The sequence below is a fragment of the Myotis lucifugus genome, unplaced genomic scaffold (assembly GCF_000147115.1).
Source record: "Myotis lucifugus unplaced genomic scaffold, Myoluc2.0 scaffold_87, whole genome shotgun sequence".
Classification (NCBI taxonomy): domain Eukaryota; kingdom Metazoa; phylum Chordata; class Mammalia; order Chiroptera; family Vespertilionidae; genus Myotis; species Myotis lucifugus.
This window is the reverse complement of record NW_005871135.1, coordinates 3183630-3211616: the sequence shown is the minus strand read 5'-3', so window position 1 is coordinate 3211616 and position 27987 is coordinate 3183630. Positions and strand designations below refer to the sequence as shown.

The 27987-nt window shown below is 37.1% G+C and overlaps 1 protein-coding gene across 1 annotated transcript in view; it reads left to right on the top strand.

Annotated features, from left to right (window-relative positions):
- MEGF9 (multiple EGF like domains 9) overlaps positions 1-27987 on the top strand; it is an 85411-nt gene that overhangs the window by 919 nt on the left and 56505 nt on the right.

Sequence of the window (27987 nt, the reverse complement as noted above, 5' to 3'; positions counted from 1 at the left end):
CCCATATCACAATTTTTTTTCACAGGATAATATAAAGGGTATTGTATGGTCAGTCAAGTAGACAGTTAATTTGTGAGATTTTGGTGCTTTCCCTTTCCCCTCTAACACCGCAAAGGTTTTTTTTAACAATTATGTTAGGGTTAAATACTTGACTGCTATCGCCCAGCCCAGCCCCGGGTCTAGGATGGGCTGCGGGCTGGCAGTGGACCATGTCTTGTCCCTGAGGCTCTCCAGATCTGGACTCCCAAGGGGGGGGGGGGGGGCAGGCTCCAGCCAGCCTGCTTCCCACCCCCAGCCTGGAAAAGTCTTTTGTCCCCCTGGGCCGGGCGGGAGGCATCGCACCTCCCTCCACACGGGGCTTCCTGGCCTTGGTCAGACACCCAGAATGGGCACCAACTTTTGGGTTCGGTTCGCCCATCCTGCCTCTCCGCCTGGGTCATTTGGGGAAGTTCGAAAGCCAGGACAATACCCCCGTCAGCCAACGAGTCCAAAGCTGAGTCTAAGGGGTTCCTCCCGAAGCCCCAGTTTCTTGTTCATTTCTCCTTGTTTATATAAACATCAGAGGTGCGTGTGACAGGTGGAAGGGGCGCCCGGAGCATTTTGTTGACAGACCACTTGAGGCCAAAAGAGAAAAAGAGAGATATTGTAACCCCCCCCCCCACCCGAAATAAGTGGATTCAGGAGGTCATTTGGGACAGGTGTGTATCTAGGTTGAGCACATTAATAAATTAGGTTAAATCCCTTCCTTGCACCATTTTTTTTTCTCTCTCTCTCTCAGATACAAGGTCAGTATGTTTGGACAAATATACAATTTAAGCAGGGATGTCCTTTTTTCCCTTTCCCTTAAGCTAGAATCTTAAATGTGCTGATGCCGAAAAGTGCTGATTTCTGTTTGAGTCTACATGGAAAAAAAGGCTCTTTCTCCTGCTGGGTGAAGGCTTTCAGCAAAGTCAGAGACTACTTCTATTCTCTCCTTTTTTAAAAAAAAAATCTAAAATGGGCTTGGAACTAAACAAATAACACCTACCGTGTCCAAACCGTTTGCCTAGGTGTACTTGACATTAATGGATCTCTGACCTAATTCTTAGGCTCGGTGATTGACTGCGGAGTCAGGTATGGACTTTGGACTGTAATTGAATTTGCGGAGTTTCTCACATGATTATTAGTCTTAATACAGTCTTGAATCTTGAGTTCAAGCTTGGCATTGCAGATTATTTACTCATAAGAAGCCAAGATTGCATCTCTCCTAGCTTCAGGAGTGTATTAGCCTGCTGGAATATAATCCTTTTTGGCCTTCGTATGGAGAGATTGACATATTATTGAGAGACAGGAAGCAAGTGGTTGAGAGTATGAACTCTGGAGAGCCTATTCTTAGGTTTGAATCCTAACCTGTGAAATGAAAATAATAATAGTACAGTACTTTACTCTTCATAGGATTGCTGTGAAGAGTAAATAAGTTAACATTTATTGTGCTTAGAGCAGTTCCTGGTGCAGAGTTAAGTGCGGTAGTAACGTGTGTGTTAGTTATCCTTATGATCAGGCCGTGTGTGTGTGTGTGTGTGTGTGTGTGTGTGTGTATTATAAAACATTTGAGAAACCTAGTAGGGACTTGTGGTGATTTTTATTTGTTTTAGTAAGGTGTAATAGAAAAAGGATGAATTAGATTTTCTGGAATTTGAAGCACACAGTAGCATTTAAGTAGCAAGATCACTTATTTTGAAGGGTCAGTATATGATAAATAAGTCTGTGTAATTGATGTTATTTTACTTTCATTATTTTTGTGTTGTTATTTTTAAGTCACAATGTAACCATTACTTGCAAAAAATACTACAGATAACCAGAGGTCCTCCAAGGACCAAGTGAAAGTCATTCCTTTATTGCCTCCAGGTTCCAGTCAGTCCCTAGAGGTTACTACTGTTAATAGTTTGATCTCTTTTCAGACATTTTTCTGGGCATATATGAACTTATACACAGGGTTTTTAAAAAATCCTGTGTGTAGCTCAGCCGGCGTTGCTCAGTGGTTGAGCATCGACCTATGAACTAGGAGGTCACGGTTCGATTCCCGGTCAGAACACCTGCTCAGGTTGTGGGCTCCATCCCCAGTGGGGGCATGCAGGGGGCAGCCAATCGATGATTCTCTCTTATCATTGATGTTTCTAAGTCATTCTCCCTCTCCCTTCCTCTCTGAAATAAAAAAAAATATATATTTTAAAAAATTTAAAAAATCCTGTGTATAAGTTCATATAAAATAGTTTTTAAAAACTTTAAATGAAATAATTCTGTATATATTGTTTTGCAACTTGCTTATTCACTTAACTATGTATCATGCCCCCCTCCCCGCCCCATGTTAGTACTGAGGTCTACCTTATTTATTTATTTTTAACAGTTGCCTTTTGTGTTGTAGAAATGTATCATAACTTAATTAGTCTCTTATTATGGACACTTAGCTTGCTTCTGGGCTTCACTTTAAAAAGCACAGAGAAGAATGTGTTCTTGTTGAGTCCATTATATATATTATATTCTCTAATACTTTGGCTGGAGTTTTATAGACTCCAAATAAATTTTAGATGAAGTAAAGCAAGACTGATTATATTTGCCATCTGAACTGTTCAAGGCTTTTCAAGTACTAACATATACCTATGTCTGTGGTGGTATTTGGGTCACAAAAGTCTTAGGAGGATGCCCAACTTCGGTAACTCTTGTGTTTTAAATTTTCTGTAGTTGGTACTTTTCTGTGAATTCACTATGGATTGCCTGTGATTCTCAGCGGCTGAACTGACTGGGCATATTAATAGGCAGTTTTAGCTTTACAGTGATATAATCAGGTGCAGCCTTTTTATCTGAGCATGGGTTCTAGTTTACTTCAAACAGTAAGCACATCTCTCTGACACAAGGAAAACTTCCACCTGAATTTGAGAGACCTGGTTTGGCTTACAAAGTTGGATTCCCTGGCATTTGGGAAGATGGTTGTACAGGGTGTTTTATTTTAATGCTCCTCTAAGTACTGAGTGCCTTTGATAATACGTTATGTGTTGCTCTTTGAATTAATAAGAATTTCTTTCATGGAGGTCTAGCTGAGAGCTCCTTTCTGCCCCTCAGTTTGGGCCCTCTTTTATTTACAGGGACTCTGATCGCAAACTGAAACTAATTGCCCAGTAAGTAGGCACTTTTCCTCCCACAGAGCTGGCAAAACATTTGGCTGATTGGTTGGTTAGGTAGGACATTTTAAATAGGGTGAAAGGAGAGGCTGTGATACTAGAGAATAATAGTTATAACAACAGTAAGAGACTGAGGTGATAACACATGTTTGATTTGTAAGGTTATGGGCCTTTAATGCATCTATTTGACAGAGCTGGAGCAGTTACTGTCTGCTGCTAAGATTCTAGTGCAGATGCAAGAAAAAAGGGTCCTTGCACGTTTTGTCTGATTGTGGCAGCCAAGATTGAATGCGGGACTACGGGAGAAAAAAATATGGATCTTTAGGGCCAGATAGAACGTTACTACTACCTCCTAATGGGGCTCTACATTTCAGGAAATACTTCCATAGACTTAGCTGAAATATTTCTCCCTGTGGTTAACACAGACTGGTTCTGGTTCTGCCCTTTGGAGCCACACAGAATAAGTCTGCTCTCTCTGTGTCATGACAGTTCTTCAGGGATTTGGGGATAGTGATCATGTTCCCTCTGAGTCTGGACTAAATACCTTCAGCTCCATCAACTGTTCTTTTTGTGACATGGTTTCAAATTCCCTCACTATCCTGGTCACCCCACTTCTGAACTTTTAAAATCTTTCCGTATCTCTCCCAAAGTGTGGAACACAGAGCTAGACATAATACTCCAGATGTGTTCTAACTAGCTGTAGCAGAGAGGGCAGTTACCTCGTTCTTTCTGGGTGCTATACCACTGTTGATGTAATTATTCCTAATCAAGAGTAGCTTTTTTGGCAGCCACACTATGTTGTTGACTCATTGAGTCCATTAAGATAGTTAAGTCTTTTTTCTTTTCTTTCTTTCTTTCTTTTTTAAACATGTGCTAGATGAATCTTCCTTTATTCTGGACTTGGAAATTTTTGTTGTTTTTTAAAGTATAAGCTGAGGCATTTGCTAACCATGTAAGGTTTATTATGCTAGGTTCAAGTCATCCTTTTAGATCCCAGGTCTGTCGGTGTACCCCACCCAGTTTATTCATATTCACCTACAGGGTGTTCCTATAGGCAGAGTCTAAGGACAAGTTAGAGCAGGTTATTCTTACCTCATAGGGGAGAATAACTTTATGGATGTTAAACAGTTTGGAAGGAAAGGAATAATAGTTTAGATTAGTTCTCAAGCGTCTCTTCCAGCTCTAAAGTTCTATAATGATGTGGTATGCATGATTTAGGACACATTAATGCACCCCCAAAGATTCTTTTTAAAAAAATATATTTTATTGATTTTTATAGAGAAGAAGGGAGAGGGATAGAGAGTTAGAAACATCGATGAGAGAGAAACATTGATCAGCTGCCTCCTGCACACCTCCTGCTGGGGATGTACCCGCAACCAAGGTACATGCCCTTGACCAGAATCGAACCTGGGACCTTTCAGTTCACAGGCTGACACCCTATCCACTGAGCCAAACCGGTTAGGGCCCCCCCAAAGATTCTTAATCATTTATTTGTTATCTAAATTAAGAGAATAGGCCTTGTTAGAGTTTGAAAAATCTGATTACTATGACATATACATAACTTATTACGAATGGATTTTATTTGAAAGGAACGTTCTGATAATGCACCTAACTGTACCGGGAAATGTTTTCTTCATCCTAAAATTCTCTACTGCTAAATTCAGGGTCTTATTTGCTGATAGTTATTTAAGAATATGCCATTCATTTTAAGGAAATAGAAATTATTCAGACTCCAAAGGTAATGTAAGTCCATAATCTTATCCAAAACTTGTGGGGCTGGATATATTTCACAATTTAGAATTTTTTAGGTTTTAGGAAGTTAATAAATACACCCCAGTAAAGTCTGGGGCAGTATCCTATAATCAAGCACATTAAAATATTTGTGGCAAAATGCATATATATTCACACCAAGTAGGATAAATAAAGACTATAAATAGCCTTGAATTTTTTTTCAGCTCAGGTTTTGCTGCCAAATGAGTTACAGAAAAAATTTGGTTTTTGGAGCTCCTGGTATTTAGCATCAGGTCTGAGGGATTGTGGACCACTGTTATTGTAATTACAAACACATATAATACTCACTATGTTCCAGGCAATGTTCTAAATGCTTCACATATATGATTTCTTAATCTTCACAACAATTAGGGGTAATCAAGTTATTATTATCCTCATTTTGTAGATAAGGAATCTGAAGATTAGAAAAGCCTAGCTATGGCAGACCCTGGATTCAAACCAAGTTGTTCTGGTTCCAGAGTCTGTATTATTGACATTTAAAGAAGTAGCTACAGCGTCATCTTGTACACATAAAAGGTTGTGGGTTCAATTCCTAGGTTTTGGGTTTGATCCCCGGTTAGGGCATGTACAGCAACTGATGGATGTTTCTCTTTCACATCGTTTCACTCTCTCTCTCTATAAAAAAAAAACAACAAAAACAACAAACACTAAAACAACAAAAACGAACACAACACATATCCTTGGGTGAGGATAAAAAAATTAAAAAAGGAGGAGCTACATAGTAGAGAAGAGGAAAGTGTTTGCTAAAAATATTGGTTCTTGGATACTAAACTGAAAAAAAACAAAAAAACCCCACACTGTTCTCTGGCATGTATTCCCTTTACTCAATTGTGCACTATTCATTTACCTCATGTTTTCTGTTTTACAACTGTGATTTTAAATTATAGCTCTAATTCTTCCTTTGATTTGATTCTAATATGGTCTGTGACAGAGAAAAATTTAACTGTAGTCATTTTAGGGCCAGGCCCAAGACATCTCAAATTCACTATATCTTATTTCTAGGCTAAATACCTAGCTTTCTGTAGAAATTCCTTAGTCTGATTAGTTTCTGGAACATAATAGTTAAACTCCAGAACATTAGTTTCAATTATTCTGAATTATGTCCCCAGGAAGCCTTCTGGGCTAGTTGAAAATTTACACATTGATATAATCTGACTAGGTCTTTTTATCTCAATTTTTTTTAAAGACCCATAAAATTAAAGTGTGCATTACTTTCATCTCAGCATTTCTAAACATGTATATGTTAACTTCCAGACGTCCTGGCACCCTTATAAAAAGAATGGAAGAAAAGTATCACAGTGCTGTTTTTACTGATGGGTAAATTATGGGTAGAGAGATTACTGCTCTAGGGCACTTAATAGATCAGAAGAGAATAGAAATATAAGATTGTGTTTGGCTGAAAGACAGTGTTAGATGATATTTTTAGTTATAAATAGCTTTAGTTTATGTTTTTTTGCCTTGATTTTGATTTTTTTTTTTAGATATGATATGAAAACCTTTGTTACTAATGTTGAGATCATGTTACAGACACCTCTTCTGTGGTCCCTTCGTCTTCTTTCAAGAACACATTATGGTTTATCTGTTTTTCAGTAGAAACAATTACCCTAATTGTACTGGTAACCTTGAAGAGAGATTTTCAAAAATTGTGACAAAAAAAGATAAAGATTATGTCTGAATACATATGTGTTTGGATCACAGTAAAAGTCCACTCAAAATAATTATCCTCTTAGATGTATCTAAGTACATGTGATAAATTTGTGTCAAAATAATCCCTCTGGTAATGTCACTGTCCCACAGATCACTATTATTGTCAGGTGATATCTTTTCCTATTACTTTTTCTTCATTAAAAAAAGTCTTTCATTCCCCTTGCTAATTTATTTTTTAACTTTAAACTCCTATATGTTCCTCTCACTCTTATCTCTTATTCTTAGCCTCATCCATTCTTTCATGCTCTTTAAGGAACCAAATTATTCTCTCTATTTAACAATTTACCACTTTGTCCTTCTTCAGTGCCTTCTCAAAGCTCAATTCTTCCAAGAAGTCTTTCTAGAGGAACAAAAGGTCCTTGAAGATGTCCTGGTAACAGGGTGCACAGAGTTGAACACTTTGCACTCAGAACAAAACCTGTCTTTCTCTGTGACTTTGACTTTCTTCCTTTGAATTTGTTTTTAGGCTATTTAATTTAGATTATTAAGCCCACTTGAGAAGAAAATGTCATCATTTATATGGTATATAAAACATGGTATTAATTATCCCTTTTTGAAAAAAGGAACTAGAAAAAAATGAGAGAAAAGTTTTGGTTTTGCTCTGGGGTCTTCTTTATTGCCCAGCTTCCAATCCCCCTCCCCTTAACCCATTCTCCTGAGGAACAATACAGAAAAAACTGTCTTAACAGAAGTTATCTGTCTCAATTAAAAAAAAAATCAAATACGTTGAATAAGTAGCAATTTTTTTTCTATTAATGAATAATATGAACTGGTTTTGGAGAGTAGGTGGATTGGTGCTGTATACCAGTATAAAGGGTTTAATTTGGTTGAGAAACAAATGTTTGCTCTTTTGAATGACAAAATGTCCCCTATAGAGATTTTATTAAAGTTAATAGTGAACAAAGTTCTTCTAATAAAGAATAAGTATGCGGTGTTTTATAGTTTACAAGGTGCTCTTAGAATCTCCAAGACTTTGACATCCATATTTTGTTAATTTCTGAGTATTACTTGAATGAATAAAGGCTAAGCTTCTGTTTTCTGTTGGTACTTTTATTGGTGAATATTGACAAAATCTTTACAGGTTTTTTGTGGGTTTCACATTTGATATTTTGTATTTCAAACTGTTGTCTTTTAAGTTTATCTTGTTGAATGTAAATCTTTGGTTGAGCTTACCCATATTTATAGGATGGAAAATGGTATTTGGAAAAGAGGATTGCTTACTTTACATTTTATTTCCTAGGTACAATATGGGGCTGAGTGTTATAGAAAAAGCCCAGTATTCATTGAAAGTAAATGGTGATGTAGGTAACAAAAGTGAACTACAGAACTTGATTGAGAGGGCTCATGTAAATCTCACTTCTTCAGATTGAAATATGATTTACTTCTCTCCTAGTGTAGGAATCTCTTTGGAATTATCTTAACATTATTTTAGTTGTAATTCCTCAAATCAGTGTGTCAGTGGCAAAGAGACGTGGTACTCTTTCACCTCTCATTTCTAATTTAATATTTAACACTTTATCAGGAAAGGTAATTAATATTAATTGAGCACATATTACATGCCCAGTTACTTACCAGGATTTTTTTTACACACATCATGTTATTTAATTCTTAAACAATGCAGTAGTTAAATATTATTATCCTTACTTTATGGATGGCAAATATTTAGATTTAGAAATATAAAGTAGCTTGCTTAGACCTATCTATATATATAAAAACCTAAGCGACCAGACGACCGAATGACTGGTTGACTGGTCACTATGATGTGCACTGACCACCAGGGGATAGATGCTCAATGCACAGGATTGGGCTCCCTCCTGTCTGGATCTGGCCTGTGGGGATTGGGCTCCCTCCTGTCTGGATCAGGCCTGCAGGTATCAGGCCGAAACTGGCTATCCAACATCTCCCGAGGAGTCCCGGATAGCGAGAAAGTGCAGGCCAGGCTGAGGGACCCCACCGGTACATGAATCTGTGCACCAGGCCTCTAGTCAGGTTTATAAAGTCCTTGAGGGCAGGGACTTCTGTTTGTTTTGTTCTCAATTGTATTCCAAGTGTTCAGCATAGATCGATTCTCAATAAATATTTGATGATTGAATGAGTAAAAAAGAAGGAATGGTTTGTAGCTATACTACAGTTGCAGTGTATTCTTAAGGAAAATAATGTAATCTCCTGGCCTCTTCCCTTATAGTTTAGAAGTGAACTTTTCTCCTTCTTTTCCCCTTTACTACTTATGGCAAATGGAGTTCCTTGAAATCTAGCAAATTACATTATTTATTTATATTTTGTTACATAACTTTGTTCCTTCTATTTTTCTCAGTTAAAGGAAAGGAAGAACAGCAATAGACAAATAAACACTTGCTGACTTTTGTACAAAGAGTAGCTAAGTTGGAAAAGCTGAGCACTTTTCTGTAAGTTATTTCTTAGGTCTTTCACCAGTTCTGATCTTGGGCAAGTAATTACATCTGTAAAATGAGAGAGTTAGACTAGATTTGTGGTTTTTACTAGTAAACTGTATTATTTTGAGACCTAGGGTTCCTTGGATGTGTTTGGGAGGTCAAGTGGTTCTACTTCTGGGCCCTCCACCCCCAACTCCCACCCCCAAATCACCACCCACAATTTTGTCAGCTCCATTCTCATCTGGTTTATATGCTGGGTTTCTTTCAGTAAAGATTTTTGAAATAGGAATTCTTCTACTCTACATTTCTACGATAATGAAATTATAGTAATCTGTGAACTATTATGCAAGCATTAAAATAGTTATATTATGTTTAGTAGCAATATACTAATATACCATAGTGCAGTGGTTGGCAAACTCATTAGTCAACAGAGCCAAATATCAACAGTACAACGATTGAAATTTCTTTTGAGAGCCAGATTTTTTAAACTTAAACTATATAGGTAGGTACATTGTTACTAACTTAATTAGGGTACTCCTAAACTGGCCTTTGCTAAAAACATCCTCAATCTGATTGAGGTACGTTCGCTGAGGTTGACTCCTTCCAACTCTCCCTCCACACTCGTCTTGTATACTTGTTTCGTCTATCTCCTTTCGTTCATCCTCTCTATATGTCCAAACCATCTCAACATACCTTTCTCAATCCTCGACACTACATCTTCTTTCACTCCACAACGTTTCCTGTACGTGTGCACCCGCACGTGATATTTTGTGGAAGAGCCGCACTCAAGGGGCCAAAGAGCCGCATGTGGCTTGAGAGCCACGGTTTGCCGACCACTGCCATAGTGGCTAAAGCTAAATAATGAGATTATGGGTTGTTTTAATTACCTTCTTTGTATTTTTCTGAAATTTCCACTAAATATATCTAATTTTAATTTCAGAATCATAAAAATAAATAAAAAATAGAAAAAAGTTGTGATAAGGTTGGTAAGCATTTATTTACATGACATCAAGTTAGTTGATATTACCTAGGGCCACTTAATTATAATTTCTGTCATTGACTTAGCAATTTTGATTTGCAACAGAGATAGTTGTTTAGTCTCAGTGAGTTGTGGTTCTGAAGAGAGGAGATTGCTGAAGACAATATGGGAGAAAGGAAACTTTCCTGAGGCTTGACAAATCTTAGACATATGGTAGGGATGACATCTAAGATTTGGTACCTTTGGGAAGGTTTAACTGGGATCTAGAAGAGAATGAAAACAGAAGTGGTTCTTTATCCATTTAATTCTGTCTAGGGAATTTAAAGCATGCACTTAAAAATTAATTAAAATAGCTTATTAAAATAGTTCTTGTTTAAATTGTGCGAATTTTGAATTTATGTCATGGTTCATAGCCTTTGCTAATAGAAGGTCTTTGATTAGATCTTCCTTTAAAGATATAGAGCTCTCAAAAGTTTGGTTTTAGTCTGCCCATATGTTTTGCAATTAGATCATATGGGATTGCTTTTATTCTGGTAATATACCAGCAGCTCTATATGATATCCTTGCCAGGGAGACAGCTAAGCTCTGAGGGAAAGGGAATTTATTCAATTAGAAAAAGGAATGTATTCTGATTAGTCACAGGGAAAATGATAAGGAGTAGGAATGTGTTCAACCTGGCTAGAGAATGGTAAATAACCTTTATTTAGTTTTAGACTGACTTTGGAAACTTTTGTTTCAGTTTTGCATGCTTCCCAGAAACTGTCATATTACCAGGGATTTTATTCTTACTATATTTTAATTATTTATTTTTTTAAAATCTAGTGCTTTTACTTGATGTATGTGAGCAAAAAGAAGAGGTTAGGAGTAACAGTTAACTGTAAGGAGAAAATTGTATTCTCTATGACCATTTTAATTTTGGAAACGGTCTTTAAAGGTGAAATTCCTTCAAAAATATTCTAGGGAAAGTTTAGATGTTGGTCTCTCTGAAGGAAGTTGGATGAATTGAGTACCTTTTAGATTCCCTTCAGTCCTATCATTTACAGGGATGTGATAGTAGTTTGGGAAGGGTTAATGGAAATAATAGGGGATAAGAGGAGATGATTGATATTCCAGTATAATTTTATTGTTTATTGAGGCTTGCTTGATTAGAAGAAGCTTCCCATTGGGCTTTTTCTGCCATATACTTCTCATTTAACTTCATATTCATTATAATCCTACCTTGTCTTTTGATTTATCTGTTCTATATGAACTGCATTAACAATATGGCCCCATCATCCATTGATGTTGTGTGAGTTAATGAATAGTTATAAAGTGTATCAAAAACACAAAGCAATCTAGCTGTTGGGTATTATTATACTGAATTGTTGGTATGTTGCCTGCAAACCTATCCTGTTCAACTGGTTTTAGTTTTTAAGTTAATTTGTTGCTTAAACTTGTCCATGAAGGCTGAGTTGAATGGTCCAAACCAGTGGTCGGCAAACTCATTAGTCAACAGCCAAATATCAACAGTACAACGATTGAAATTTCTTTTGAGAGCCAAAATTTTTAAACTTAAACTATATAGGTAGGTACATTGTTATTAACTTAATTAGGGTACTCCTAAGGCAGTGATGGCGAACCTATGACACGCGTGTCAAAGGTGACACGCGAACTCATTTTTTTGGTTGATTTTTCTTTGTTAAATGGCATTTTAATATATAAAATAAATATCAAAAATATAAGTCTTTGTTTTACTATGGTTGAAAATATCAAAAAATTTCTATATGTGACACGGCACCAGAGTTAAGTTAGGGTTTTTCAAAATGCTGACACGCCAAGCTCAAAAGGTTCGCCATCACTGTCCTAAGGTTTAGGAAGAGCCACACTCAAGGGGCCAAAGAGCCCCATGTGGCTCATGAGCCGCAGTTTGCCAACCACGGGCAAACTAATCAGTGGAATAGCAGTCAGAAGAACTGCATTTCAGTTTTTATTTCCATTCACTTTGTGAGTTCTTGAGCACCTTTTTAAATGGCTCTGTGACTTAGTTTCTCTGACTATAACATGAAGCCTGCTACTTCCAGTCTCCCAAGGTTTTTGATAAGTTATATGTGTAAATTATGGTGGGCTTTTCTCAACACAAAGGCTTTATAGAATTCAAACTGTTTTCTGGTATTCTTTCCTGATTACATGGTTTATGTAGCTTACAGTGTAATGTGAACAAGATAGCTTTTGATTAAACACAACAAAGAAGTAAACACATGCATTTTTAAGGGGCTTCTTTATGCAAAAATATTTTTATGTTATTTTGTAGTTAACCAATTTGTATTGGTATTTTCCAAAGATTTGGGATCCTACAGTATTATTTTTCTTCCTGTACTATCTTGAAAATAAAATAATCCTTATCTCATATTAAACTCATAAAATAAATCACTTATGCTTTTGTAGATCTTTAGTATTATTTTTAGTTGATCTCTTTAGAATGGGTTCCACTTAATTTTTTTTATGATTTCAAAAATAATATATGTTTATTTTAGAAAATATAAAGAAATATAAAGACAAAATGGACCCAGATACAACCAAAATTAACATTTTAGTGGTAACTACAGAATTTTTTTACATCAATACTTATCTCCCTCCCTACCATTGAGGTAATTCTATATGGATGTATTGTTTTGAAATTGCTGTTTAATGTAATATATTTCAAATACTTAGCACTGTGAAATGGAACACTTTTCAAATTAAGTTGAAAGTAGTACTTTTGGTGCTATTACTGTAATTTAAATGATCAAACTCTGAGTGCTTACTCTGTTCAAGCTACTATATTAGGTGTCTCCTAATAGTTACAGAAAAAAACTATACCATAAAGCTTTTTAATCACTGACTGAATTTAACATTTTATTACTGCATACATTGCTTCATTTCTCACAGCAATAAATTAGGTCACTTATTTGTTATGAAAACAGGTGTGGGTTCTAAAGTAAGGTATATGACAGATCAAAATGGGGAAAAATTGACCACATTTAAATTATTTGTCACGTCACCAAAAAGAACATAAATCTATTTTAAATAGAGATCTCAGACTCCATATGATGCTTTTCTTGAGACTTGGTACTCCTTGGCAGAACTAAACTTGTGATTATTTTTCTTGTGTCTGTTCCAGCACAAGCATGATTTTTTCTTGGGTTCAAGTGCTCTCTGAAAGCCCAAAGCAGTCTGAAACCAAGCCAGGCTTTTAGTATTTTTAATTCTGCGATGAGAGAAATCAAGGTGTCCATCTGCTTAGCTCATATATTGCCAAAAAATGCCTAGGTGCTGGGCTAAAGTATGGCTTTGACCTTCAGGAAACAGATATCTATTTCATACAGTGATCTCTGTTCTCTGAAATTTGTGAAGAAAGGGTTATAACTTTCAAATCAAAGCAATAATGAACAATAGTGTTATTGAGAGAGGGTTAAATTATTAATGCATTTAAAACAATTCAGAAGTGTTTAATAACCAGCATAGATTAATAATCAGCACATACTAAATACTCAGAGTTAGCTATCTTTATTATTAATAGTTTTTATTACCTACTTACAGTGTTTGAAAAACAGCAGAGAAAACTTTGTCAATTCTAGATTAATAAATTTACCAGGTTTCTTGACAGCGTCTGTAGACTGGCAACACATTGGTATTCAGGAAGACTTGCACATCTTAACAAGTCAACCTTTCTAACAGGTAGTGCTAAGGTATCGAGTAATACTAATGTGCTTGACCACATCTTATCTTGTCAGAGTGGCCCAGGTTAGAGAGGCCAGAATTATCCTGTGACATGTTGCAGATACAACAGGAATAGTAGTGCTCAGAACTGGACTAAATGGAAGCTGTTTTCAAAAAGCAAATGCAAAGATAGAACTCCAAGGAATCCCTGAAACAGCCATTGTCCAGTTCTGGCAGATGTATACTCTTCTGGGATCTTTTGAAGGTATCAGGCCATAGCCACAAATGACCCAGTAGAGTGAAAATAAGACTGGCCTATAGAAAGACATGACCACTCAACTTTATATTGGTTACACATTGATATTTTTGAGAGCCTGCCAAATACAACATGCACATACACGGTGCAAGTCACATAATCTCCTCGGGCTTCTATACCATCATATGTAACTTGAGTATAATAGTACCAACCTAATATGGTTCTTGAGCGTTGACCTAGAATTGAAACCCAGCTCTGTCTGACTTAAAAGTCTGTGTTCTTTTTTCTTTTGACTAAACTGAGCTGCATTGCCAAAGCAGATGGGAATGAAATAAAGCAGTCAGTGGTACAGAGCACATTTAGGCTTCTGTTTCTATCGCCTTCCCTACCCACCCCCGACAAGCCTATACATCGTCCTTCTCAGCACTCATTCTGAATTACAGTGACTCAGGTTTGATTTCAGTAGCTACTGTGAAAATCAAAATTAGATCAAAGAGTATTTCTCAGAGGTGGGTATGGTTGTGGAGTGGAGCTAGGGAGAGGAGATAATAGTGGAAATTAGTTGAAAGTAAATAGGTAGACAACTATGATAAATGTTAAGCAGAACCTAACAGTAACTATGAGGTTGTCTAGTCAGCACCAGCAGGATTGGTCTAACAGAGACTGTAATGCTTATTAGCATTTGGCAAGAAATACCACACACTGCAAAATGGTAGTATCGATTGTTCTTGACTTGACAGTAAAACCTTTCATCTTTAACTTAATAGGGACTGTAGCTCAAGATGCTGATGCAAGTCAATATGTTTTAAAAAGTAGCAGGTGACATTTGATTTTATGAAAGTCATAGAAGAATATCAGACTTGCAAATGTAATGAATAGTTCTGCCAGTCATCTGAGGATGTATTCCCTTTCCCCATTTTATAAACTTCCCTCATTATGCAAAGTTCAGACAAAGGAGAAACTATTATTTTAAGTATAGACCCAGCTACTTCAGATATATTTGCAAAATATATTGGCAGATGATATATACAATTGTGAAGATTTGTATTTATTAAAAAGAATTAAATAGCTTCAGTTTGTATGGTATCAGAACTCAACAATAACATGCTGCACGTGTACAAGGGCAGCGGTCAGGTCGAACTATGCAAATTTAGCTGTGGAGAATATATATACAGTGCAAAGCCTGGTCATATCATTCTCCTAGTTAATAATTTAATATAATTATACTTCAATATAATTCTCCTATTTAACCACATAAATAATTCCAGCCCAAAATGCTTAAGTTTCTTAATATGATTTAAAATGTCTTCATAATCTGTCTCTGTAATAATTTCCTACCATCTCCTTATGCTCTAAACTCCAGCACAAACTGCTTTTATTTCCCACGAATACTATGCTTATTGTTATTAATAAGGCGGTCATCTGGGTCAGATACTCCGCGCTTTAAATGAATTATCATGACTTTGTTTAATTCTCAAAGAACCTAACAAGAAATATGTATTATTATCCCCACTTTACTAAGCAGAAATTGAGACTTTGAGAATTTAAGTGCACCGAGCAAGGTCTTATAGCTAGTAAAATGTAGAACCTTGATTCCAATTCACATCTGTCTAGCTTCAAAGCCTCCTTTCTTAATCACTAAACTAACTGGTCTCTAGTTAGCTTTGCTTATGTTGTTCCCTCTGCCTGGAATTCCCTTCTCTTCAGTTTTAATAAGGGTCTTAATTATAGCAACAGAAATTGAATTTATTAAAAGGATATTGAAGAGTTCATAGAATCTCCAGGGAATTAAATTCAGGACATGGAGCTAGACATATGCCCTGTTGTGTCACAGAGAAGTCCACTGAATATGCCACTGACACCACCACTGAACATTAGAGGCTATAGTTGCAATACTAAGTACTGCTGCCACTTATCATACCATAGTCATTATCCCTCTGCCACTAGAGCATCACGCTCATTGCTTTGGATCATTAGTCTCTAATTCCAAGCCAGGTGAGGGTGCATATGATTGTTAAAGCCTCAATCACTTGCCCATGCCCTGAAAGCAGGGAAAAAATGATCTGGTATTATGAACTTTTGTGGTACGATAGCAAAATTTAAAAGATTGATAATTTCCCCAAATAAGAAGGAATTCTGAAATAGTAGGAAATTAGACTATGACACTAAACTGTCTATCACATCCCTTTCTTTCACCGGATACACTTATTTGTCCTTGAAAAACATCCATGCAGCTTCCTATACTATTGTACCTTATATATTACTAGAGGCCTAGTGTGTCGGGGGGTGGGGCCGCAGGTAGTTGGCCAGCTGGCCCTGGCCCCTGGTCGAACTCCCGGTCGAGGGGACAATTTGCATATTAGCCTTTTTATTATATAGGATATTACTGTACATATTATATTTTTATTACTTTGTAAGGATTCTTATTTTTAAAGTATTATTTGTTTATGCAACTGACTCCTCTATATCTTATGTTCAAGTAGCTTATTGACTCTGTCTTTTTGATGTTTGTACTCTCTTACATCTACCTAGGACAGTGTTCAGCACATAGTAAGTACTCAATAAATAGTTGAACTGAACATAAATCCTCCCCACCCACCACCATTAGAATGTAAGTTCCATAAGTGCAGGGATTTTTCTCCCTCTCTCCCTTCATTCTTTTTTCCTTTCCTCCCTCCCTATCCCCCCTCTCCTCTCTCCCACTATATGCCCAGCGCCTAGATTAATTCCTAGCATCTGGTAGGACCTCAGTAAATATTTATTAAATAAACGAATACTCCTTAATAGTAAATTATTTATCTCTGAGAATGGTATGACAAGGAAGATCATTAAGAACTATGTGATAATTTCCAACTAGACCGAATACTACAGTATAAGGCCAGAAACTGCCTTTTTCATCTCTGGTCATCTCTTCCTTCTATCCAGAAGCATAACCAGAAAAGGGCAATTTGGAAATCTGGAATTCTTTCCCAGACCTATCATCATAATCACTAGCTACAAAAATGGCCCAAAATACCATACCTGCTTGACGTAAAACCTGTTTTTGTTGTCTCCTTTTGTATAACCAGCTACGTATATCCTGAGATTGCATCTATCCCTGAAAGAAAAGGTTGTTGGGCAAAATGTCTTGTATCTTGTTTTAAAGTACAATAACGTATGGCAAAAGTATTTTACGTCGAAGAAATGAAGAAATGAAGTCTCATGATTATGAAATTATTTGTACAAAGGCAATAGAGTAGCAGAGATGTACTGTAGATTAGAGTTCAGTAGCTTTTAGAGGTTAACTTTTTGGAGGTAACAGAGCACAATTATGTCAATCTAAAAGAGAACTTGTTGTTCAAGCTAACCAAAGAATTATTATTATTAGTGGAAACTATCATCTCTGGAGCCAGATTGCTTAGATTTGAATAATTTTTTTTACTACTTATTAGTTGTGCGACCTTGAGCTGTGCCTCAATTTTCTCATCTGTAAAATGGGCTTAATAATAGCATTTACCTTACAGGGTTATTATAAGGATTAAGTGAAAACATATATGAAGTACTTACAATGTCAGACATAAGTAAGCCTTCTAAATGTGAGCTGTTCTTTGTATTTTTTATTTTGAATATCTGTGCACTTTCACTAATTCCATTCCCTTTGATTCTTCACTACCTCTACTTTTTTCAATTCTGAATTTGTAATGTTAACCTATTTTATAGAGAACCAGAATCTGAGATGAGGTCTGGTTGTTTGCCCAATAGACATGTAGCTAGGAAATACTAGTTAATTGGGATTCAAACCCAAATCTATCTTATTTTTTAAGCTCTTTCTATTATGGTAAATTAATATGCTAAAAGTAGTTTGAGTTTAATGTATTCTATTATATCTAACATCTGTTGTTAATTTTTTTAAAATATATTTTATTGATTTTTTACAGAGAGGAAGGGAGAGAGATAGAGAGTTAGAAACATCGATCAGCTGCTTCCTGCACACTCCCCACCGGGGATGTGCCTGCAACCAAGGTACATGCCCTTGACCAGAATCGAACCTGGGACCCTTCAGTCTGCAGGCCGAGGCTCTATCCACTGAGGCAAACCGGTTTTGGCTGTTGTTAATTTTAATGCATCTTTTTCCTTCTGCCACCTTCACTCTCTTTTCTGATTTGTAGTCATTGTTTTTCTGTCCATACCATAGATTTTTTTAACCACCCTTGTTGGTTTTCCTTTAATACTTTGGATTTGTAGTAGAAAGTATGCACTTTACTTGAAAGACCAAAGCATATCCTCACATACTAGTATAACTGTCCATTTTACTTTTACTTTTTGGTTAGTCTAATTGACCTGTACAGTGAATTGGTTTCCAGAAGGGAAGACAGATATCTGTTATGAATCAGATAAGTAATTTTACATATTAGCTAGGAAGGCATTTAAAGGTAAATTGCATAATTCCAAAAACTTAGTAGCATTTCAGTCAGTGTAAAAGATGACATACAAGTTTGTTAGAAATAGAGACAATATAAAAAATGCTATTGAATTGCTATAAAAACTTCTCAACTTAATAAAATACTTTTTTGCTTATTAATTATTGTTTAACTTTTGCATAAAATTTCTGTTGATAAATTCCAAATGGACTCCAGACATTTGTTGCAAAAAAAAAAAAGTTTACTTAAACTTACTGCTTTAGAGAATTATTTCTCTTAGCATATGATCTTTCTTGTTAACAACAGGACTTTTAACAGTTTATCAGAAAGTGCGGATTTATCTGTGCTATATTTCTTTTAGTTGATATTCTCATATAATAGATCACTCAGAAATACACACACTTAAAATCAGTGATTAAGTAGTCTTCAGGGTTTAAAGCCACAAGTGTCAGGAAGTTGTTATTTTCTATTTCCTTATTGCTTAACCAAGCTTCTTTTTTCTTCTTCTTCTTTTCTTTCTTTCTTTTTTTTTTTTCAACCAGACAAGATTTCAGATCCTCTTTTTATTTTATATTTTTTGTCTCACTATGTTCATACTGGGCTTCAACTGTGTCTCAGTAAGATGGTTCAACTTAAGATTTTTCATTCATTTTTACTTAAGTAATAGGGAAAAGGATGTGTCAGTAAGTTTACAGTGGGCTTTCCATTTTAACAAAATAATATTCCTTTGTTTAATAGATCTTTGTTAATCACTTGCTATGCACTTAGAGCTGGGGTAGAGAGATGCTGCAGAGACAAATAAGATGGTTTCTGTCCTTGAGAACATATAGGATACAGAAAATCAGATGACAGGATGGTAAGTTCCACCACAGTGATATGTACATACTATAACAGCAAAGAGGGGACTTCTCACCCAGACAGTTTTGTGTGTGTGTGTGTGTGTCTTTTGGAGGGGGGTAGGGTGCAGGATAATGTCAGAGAAGGCTTTCTGGAGGGAGTTTTCTCTGAGCTGAATCTTCGGGTGGGGGAGGGGTTAGGGTTAGGAAAAGGGAGCGGCATGTGAGAAAGTACAGAGGTGAAAAAAGTACAGAGGTAAGAAAGCACATGCACAGCCTATACAGGGGACTGAAGACCTGAGTGGCCTGAGTAGGGGAGGAGAGGATATGTGAGGATTGAACAAGGAATGGTGAAAGTTGAAGCTGGAATTTTCTGCAGTTGTGAAATAATGAGGTACTTTATTATCATGCTCAGAAATTTGTTCTAAAAGCGATGAAGAAATATAAGTCTCAAAGTTACATGGTAAGGTTTGTGTTTTAGATTAGTCTGGAAACTACAGTGTACTTCTGAAAGAGTAAATGATCCCCAGAAAAGATAATTAGAGGCCACTGGCTCTCTGTCTAAATTTTTTCCAGCATTAATTTTGGATTAAAGGGTTTACATGCTAAGATAATATAATAATAGGAGGGGGACATCAATTAGTTTTCTGTCCTCTCTTATTAAGCAAACATTTGAAACCTATTTTGCTTGTTGGTATAACACACAGACTTGACAAAGCCAGCAATTGATGCTGGACCTCTTAATTGATCTGCTGTTAGACTGAACAAACCTAAGTGCTTCCTATGTGCCAGGTACTGTGCTAGGAGCTGAGGATAGAATGATGAATTAGTTAGGCATTTACAGTCTGATGGAAGGACAGACTGGTATATAAATGCTTTAGGATACTTATGTAATAGACTAGTGGCCTGTTGCACGAAGATTCGCGCAATAGGACTTCCTTTCCCTGGCTGCCGGCACTGGTTTTCCTCCGGCACCCGGGACCCAGGCCTTTGGTCCAGCCGCAGCAGCAAGGCTTGGTTTCTCTGCTCTGGCTGCTGCCAGCCCCTCCTTTTTTTTTTTTCCAGCTCCCCAAGCGGAGCCCAGGGCGGGCTGGAAACCTGGGTCCCCCCGGCGACCCAGGCCCCCAGCCACTCCTTGAGCGGAGTACAGGGCCGGCGGGAAGCTTGGCTTCCTCCGTCGCCGGGAGCAACCCAAGCCTCCTGCTCACTCCAGCTCCGTGGCTGCCCCCATCTTCAGTCGTCTTCAGTCTTCACTCCTCGCCTGCGTATGCAAATTAACCTCCATCTTTGTGGGGTTAATTTGCATAGTCGCTCTGATGGGCTGGCAGGAGTGGCGGAGTGACAGAGTGATGGTTAATTTGCATGTTTCTCTTTTATTACATTTTCACCTTCCATCCTTACCTCAACCTTCAAAGTATGGGTGAGGAAACCAAGGATAAGAGAGGTTCCCCCCACCTTCATTGTCATATATAACATTGTGTAAGTTTAAGATGTATGGTGTGCTGATTTGATACACACATATATATTGCAAATGTTTACCCTAATTAAGGTTAGTTAACATATCCTTCACCTTACACAATTACCATTTTGTTATTATTGCTATGGTGAGAATATTAAAGCTGAATGTACTAAGATATTTAATTTAGTCAAGATCATGTAATAATGAATGGTAACTAGCTATAATTCAGTATTTGATCTACCTAACGTCAAATGTTTCCCATTGCCCTAACCGGTTTGGCTCAGTGGAGAGAGCGTCAGCCTGCAGACTCGATTCTGGTCAAGGGCATGTATCTTGGTTGTGGGCACATCCCCAGTAGGGGGTGTGCCAGAGGCAGCTGATCGATGTTTCTAACTCTCTATCCCGCTCTCTTCCTCTCTGTAAAAAATCAATAAAATATATATTTTAAAAAAATGTTTTCCATTCCCCCACCATATACACTGCTTCCCCTGACAAGGCAATGTATGTATATTTTTGAGCCGGAAGTAGTTTTTTTCCTCTCTTCTCTTAATTCTTTCCAACACTACAAAAACCAGTATTGTTGAGCCTCGAAGTATCCAGTCCTTAGTAACTAAAAGTGTTGGCTCTAAAGTCATTGTCTGGATTCAAATCCTAGCTCCATCTCTTACCTTTCCGTAAATCTGTTTCATCGTGTCATGTTATGAGATAATGTTGCTAAACCACTTAAAACAGTGAAAGCACAGGGAAAGAATTCAGTAAATGTTAGTTGTTAAAATTGTCTTTGAAATAGAAACTCATCTGTTTTCCAAACATTCAGGAAATTTTGTTAAAATGCATTTAAACCAACCTACTTTTTTCAAATTAATCTTGGCGAAGAGCTTTTGCATAGCATGCATATTTAAAATCTGACTCCTTGCTCAGGGCATCAATGAATAACCTTGCTATCACAAACAAAAACCTGTGAAAATATGCCTGTGAAAGTAGAATAGACATTTAAAAAAATTTTTATTATGGAAAAACTTGAAAATATACAAAAGTTAACAGAATACCAGTAGTGTAATGACTTCTTTCATACCTGTCACCCACCCAGACAACCATACTGGCCAATCCTGCCTCATTCATACCCCTATTAATTTACCTGCCTCCTGTTTTTTAAAAAAATATATTTTATTGATTTCTTACAGAGAGGAAGGGAGAGAGATAGAGAGTCAGAAACATCGATGAGAGAGAAACATCGATCAGCTGCCTCCTGCACACCCCCTACTGGGGATGTGCCCGAAACCAAGGTACATGCCCTTGACCGGAATCGAACCTGGGACCTTTCAGTCCGCAGGCCGATGCTCTATCCACTGAGCCAAACCAGTCAGGGCCTGTTTTATTTTGAAATAAATTTCAGACATCTTATAATTTTGTCTATGAATATTTCAGAATGTATTTCTAAAATCCAAGGCTTCTCCTATTTTTCTTAATTAGCCACAATGCTGTTATCATACCTAAGCAAAAAAATTTGAATAATTTCTTATTATCATCAAATACAGAGTCAGCAAAATGCTTTCTTTATGATTAGGGAGAAAATCTTTTCTTTTTTTAAAAAAATTAAATCTAGAGATTTGATTATTTTTTTGGGAGAGGTAATGAAAATTGGTACCTTTCATGTTGCTTCTGACATTGCTAATTACTTTATATAGCCCAACTGAGGATGAAAACCAGCAATATGAATGGACTCCTTGAATTGTTTGAGTAGGTTTGGTTATACTAGATTATCCACTTTTTACATGTGAGTAAACAAACTAAAAAAAATAATTTGTCAATGGTCATATAAACTGCAAACAATTTGTGCTGAAATTTGTCATTTGAACCATGCTCATTCCATAAATATTTATTTAGTTCAAGAAACTTACTATTTATATTTCTTTTTAAATGTCTATGGCCCACATTATTTTTATAACAAGGACATTTTTCTCTTTGATCACCTAATTTCTTCCATCTTTTGTTGTCTTACAAACACTTTCCCCCTCCTCTGCTCTATCCTAATTTTAAGCTGGTGAAGTGACTATATGGCTAATACAAGGGAAATTCTGGTCTCCAGCAGAGAGTCAGTTTCAACTATGAAAACAAATCAGGCAAATGGTCTATTGATAGTGGAACTTTTCATTATAAAAAGTTCTTTTCAAATTCCTGGATATTTGTTGCTTGGTCACTGAAGAGTCTGTACTACCATTCATTAGCACCCTGGGTGTCTGAGCAGACCTGGTTAGGAATGTACTGCTTATATTGAATGAGAAAAAAGGATAGAGAAGCTGCCACAAACATAAGTCAAACATAGTACATGTTATATAGTTAATACAAAACATTAGTCTTTTTGAATATACCCTAACAAACAATTAATTTTCATTTTGAGTGGTTCTGCCTTTGACTACAACCAAATTTTTTACTACAATAACATTTTTTAATATACACTTGATATATACAATATGAGTTCTAGCGGGCATTGATGAAAGTTATTTGCTTTTCTGGCCTTTCTCAGTGAATAAAATTGTTTTAATGTGTCAGGTCTGGTGTTGTCAACAAAATACCCCAGTGTACCTACCTTTTTTATTACCATTAAAAAATTTTAAGCCCTCGGACCTCATAATTTTCCCCAAATTTTACATACTGTCCACTGAACAATTAGCCAAAATGATAGTGTTAATGAATATGTCTTTGATATTGGTTTAGTTATATAGCCAGAATGTTTTTTTCCCTGGGCTTTCCAACTGAGGAAGCTGGGCATGAACTCCTACTTTGGAAAATATCTGAGTGGGCATACTCATTTTGTTACATTACCCTCATTGTCTGTCTTTGTTTATTCAGCTGAAAAGCTGTACTTGTCTTTTACCCATTGATCTCAAGGTCTCAGAAGCTGTTAAAATGGGTAGAAAACTTGTTTTTGGAAGGGGAAGGAATGAAAATTGTTATCAGATATTGACATAATGTATAACGAAGATGCTCTCTTAGGGAACAGCTTAATGACTTTAGGTGGTTGTAAAGTACAATTACAATAATAATTTTTGTATGGGCCGGTTTTATTAGGGTCTTTGATTTTATATAATTTCCCTATCTTCCAGATAAGAAACTTTGATAATTTATTGGCACATATGATTTGTTTTTGCTACAGTAGAAAAACAAGTTTTAAGAACATGAACCTACTACCTGGCCCAGATAATGATAAATTTCCTGTGGTCTTAGTAATATACACATTCGCTTGGAGGCTCCTAAAAGGTCTCCTACCTTCATTGTTTCCCAGTCCATTCTTGGCATTGCAATCAGTAATCTTTCTGAAATGTAGATGTGATCATGCCATTTTCTCTTGTGTAAAATTCTTCCATAGCTACCCAGCTGCTCTTAAAAAAGTCCTTCACCTGTCACCACTACTACCTTCTCTTCAATGCTGGAGCCAAAAAGAACTTGACTCAGTTCTCTATGTACTGTGCTCTGTCTTACCTCCATGTCATTCCATATGCTACCCCCTTGCATTTGAGATATTCTTCACCTCTATTCTTAGCCTGGCTAAACTTCCTCATTCTTTATGTCACAGTTTAGATTTCTTCCTGGAAAACTTTACCTGTTTCTCCCTTTGCAAATAGGCACACCATCTTTTCCCAAAACATGGTGTGCATATTTCCATTTTAGTACTTACCACACTATTATTGCTTCTTTGTTTTTCTCTTTGCTATGACACTGTCAGCTGTTATGAGGGTAGGGATCACGTCTTTCTTCCACATTATTGTATCTCCAGCATCTAGAAATTGCACTACCCATTTTGACACAATATTAATTTGTTGAGTGAATTAATAATCATGGACTTTACCAAGAATCTTTTCTCTAACAAACTCAGAGAGAAAAACAGCATTCTGTTTTCATATTCTCAATATTTTCTCCCCATCTTCTAGTTATATTCATTCACTCATTTATTTATTCATTGTTATTTAATAGAATATTGTTTTGTGCCTTTTAAACCTTCATACCTTGCCCAGAAGCACGCATAAAGAACATGCAAAAGGAAAACTCTTGCATACACTTAACATAGGCTTCTGTTGTCCATCCTATCTAAAATTGCACTCCCCAACATACACACATGCAGTCCCTCCTCTTCCCTGCACTCCATGTTTTCCTTTCCTGCATTGCTTTTCCTCTTTACCATTAGCTATCTCCTAACATACTAGATATTTAACTTAAGTCAGTTATTGTATGTCTCCCTCATGCTGAGATATAAAAGGCATGAGGGCATGGATTTTGGCATGGATATAAAAGGCATGAGTGTATGTTATTTACTATTGCATCCCCAGCACCTAATATAATGTGTGGCACATAGTGAACCAAAATATATTTGCTGAGTGGATGAATAAATCCATGGCCTTAGATGTGCATCCCTTTTGTTTTTAAACCTTTCAGTACTCCTGATTCAGTTCTGTTTAAAATACTATGCTATTTTTCTTTTTTATCTTTCTTTTACTTTTCAGACTTTATATATAGTCCTATTTTGAGGCCATAATTTTGGATGCCCCAGGCAAAAATTGTTTATCTACTTTATTGCTTCAGGTAACTATCACTCAACTTAAGTTTGACCTCTATATCATCTAACTTGGTATCTGACTCTCACAGAGCCATGTATGTGTATTTTGGGGAGGGTTGAGGATGCATTTAGAAATAAGTCAGATGTAAAACCTGTTCTAGAACAGGGGTGGGGAATCTCTTTTCTGCCAAGGACCATTTGGATATTTATAACATCATTCATGGGCCATACAAAATTCTCAATTTAAAAATTAGCCTGCTATATTTGATAAAACAGTTAACTCACCCCTAATACCTTGGCCCCACCCCTGTTCTAGAATCTAGGTAGGACAGGTAGATAAGTAACTATACTGTAATATAAGTCTGAGTAGAAGAATATTTACTAATGAGAAATGTAAATGGGGAGAAGCTTATGTCTTGTAAAAAATGATGAAATATATCAAGCTTCCAAAAAAGTGTAGAAAGTAATAGAGTGTTATTCACTGTATACCTACCTCTCATATTTGTAATATCTGAATTTTCTCCCACATTTGCTTTGAATTTTTTTCCCATTTTGAGATAAAATTCCAGATATGATTAAAGCTTCAAGTGCTCCTTCTTTATCCAGTTTTCTTCCTTCCCTACTCAGATGTAGCCACTATTCTGAAGTTGGTCCTATGCATTTAAAGATGTTCCCATTAAATATAATTCCTTTTACACCCTCCCCACTCCAATCCCTGGTAATTACCATTCTAGTCTCTATTTTTATGAATTTGACTAATTTAGATACCTCATATAAATAGAATCATTAGTATTTGTCTTTTTGTCACTGACTGATTTTGTTTAACATAATAAGTTCAAAGTTCATCGATGTTGTAGATATAGCAGAATTTCATTGCTTTTTAAGGTTGAATACTATTCCATTGTATGTGTATCTCTCATTTTGTGTACTCATTCATCCGTTGATGGGCATTTGGGTTGCTTCCACATCTTGGTTGTTATGAATAACTAGGAGCCCGGTGCACAAAAATTCGTGCACTTGGGGTGGTGGGCGGCATCCCTCAGCCTAGCCTGAGCCTTCTCACAGTCCGGGAGCCCTCAGGGAACGTCCGACTAATGGCTTAGGCCCGCTCCTCTGCCTAAGCTGCAGTTTGGCCTTCCTCTGCAGGAGGCAACTAGGCAGGCTGATCAGGGGACAGCGCTGGGCCCTGCCCCACATTGCCCCGCCACTGCCACTGCTGGTGGCCTCCCTCTGCGGGAGGCGACAGGGCAGGTGATCAGGGGGGCACTGGCCAGAGAGCGGCCCACACCCCCCATTGCCCCTCTGCTGCCACTGGTCACTGCCCTCTCCCCTTCTCCCCCCATCGCCGTCCCCTCCCTCTGCCCACTGGCACACGCTTTGGCTGGCCTGGTGCCGCCTGCTTGCTGGCCCCCCCGCCACCCTGCCCCCTCCCCCCCCCCCCCGGCCAACCGGTCATGCTGCCATTAAGTCGATTTGCATATTACGCTTTTATTATATAGGATGCTGCTCTGAACAGGGGTTGTACAAATGTCTCTTCAAGACCCTGATTTCAATCCAGAAGGTGGGTCATATGGTAGTTCTATTTTTAACTTTTTGAGGAACCTCTAAACTGTTTTCTACAGCAGTTGCACCATTTTAAAGTCCCACCAGCAGTGTGGTGATAGCTTTTAATGGTATAGAAAGTGATGAGTGGAATACATGAAATTAGAAGTGAAGTAGGAAGAATAGGTAAATACCACTAGTGTGGAGATAAATTTCACTTAGCCTGCCCTGGCCTGTAGTTCAATGATTACAGCATCGGCCCACGCACCAAAGGGTCACAGGTCACGTGTCTGGGTTGCAGGTTCGCTCTCATCCCCTGGTTGGAGCACATGTGGGGAGCAACCAGTCTCTCTCTTTCTCTCTCTCTCTCCCTCTCTCCTTCCGTTCCTCCCTCCCTTCCACTTTCTCTGAAAAGCAATGAAAAAATATCCTCTGGTGAGGATTACAAGTTTCTGCTAGATATTTTAGCTAACATTGCTTGCTTCTCTAAGACTGACAAGAAAAAAAAAATCTGAGATGCCCTAAATTAAATTATAGCAGGCGGAAGGGTGGAAGGAAGAGACAAGAGAGGTTAATCAGTTAACAACTGCAGGGCAAAACCAACAAAGACTGCTTACATTCCTAAATATATGTTGAAACTTTGAATTAACTTCCAGGTGGCTATTTTCCATGATTATCTAAAGAGAATAGCCAGGCAACTCCGTTTCTTGCTTGTACATGAACTTTCTGGACTGCTGCCCGCAACCAGTCCTGAAGAACAAACACTTCTTCTTTATAGACTTGGTACCTATCTCAGAACTAGCCCCACTTCACCTTCTCCCACCCCCTTTAACTATAGTTAATGTAAATTCTTTCAAAACAACTTACATCTTCTTTCCCCAAACTGTGTGCATGCAAGAGCCTCTTCAACTCCATGACAGTACATGTTTGTCTTTTCCACCTAGCCCTGCTGCTTGTGGTTCAGACTGCATGACCCAGGACCTGGTCCTTTTCTGGATAGCATTTGGCTCAATAAATCCTTTCTTTCAGAAAAGCTTTTGGCCATGACATTTTTTTAAAATAGACTATTACTTCAGGAGTGGAAGAGGAAGCCAAATAATTTCTTTTTAATTTGTTACATTTTATTTTTGTGGGCACTTAATGTAATATATATTTAATTGAAGTAATATTGATTTATAATATTATGTAAGTTTCAGGTAGACAACATTATAATTTGATATCTCTGTACATTAT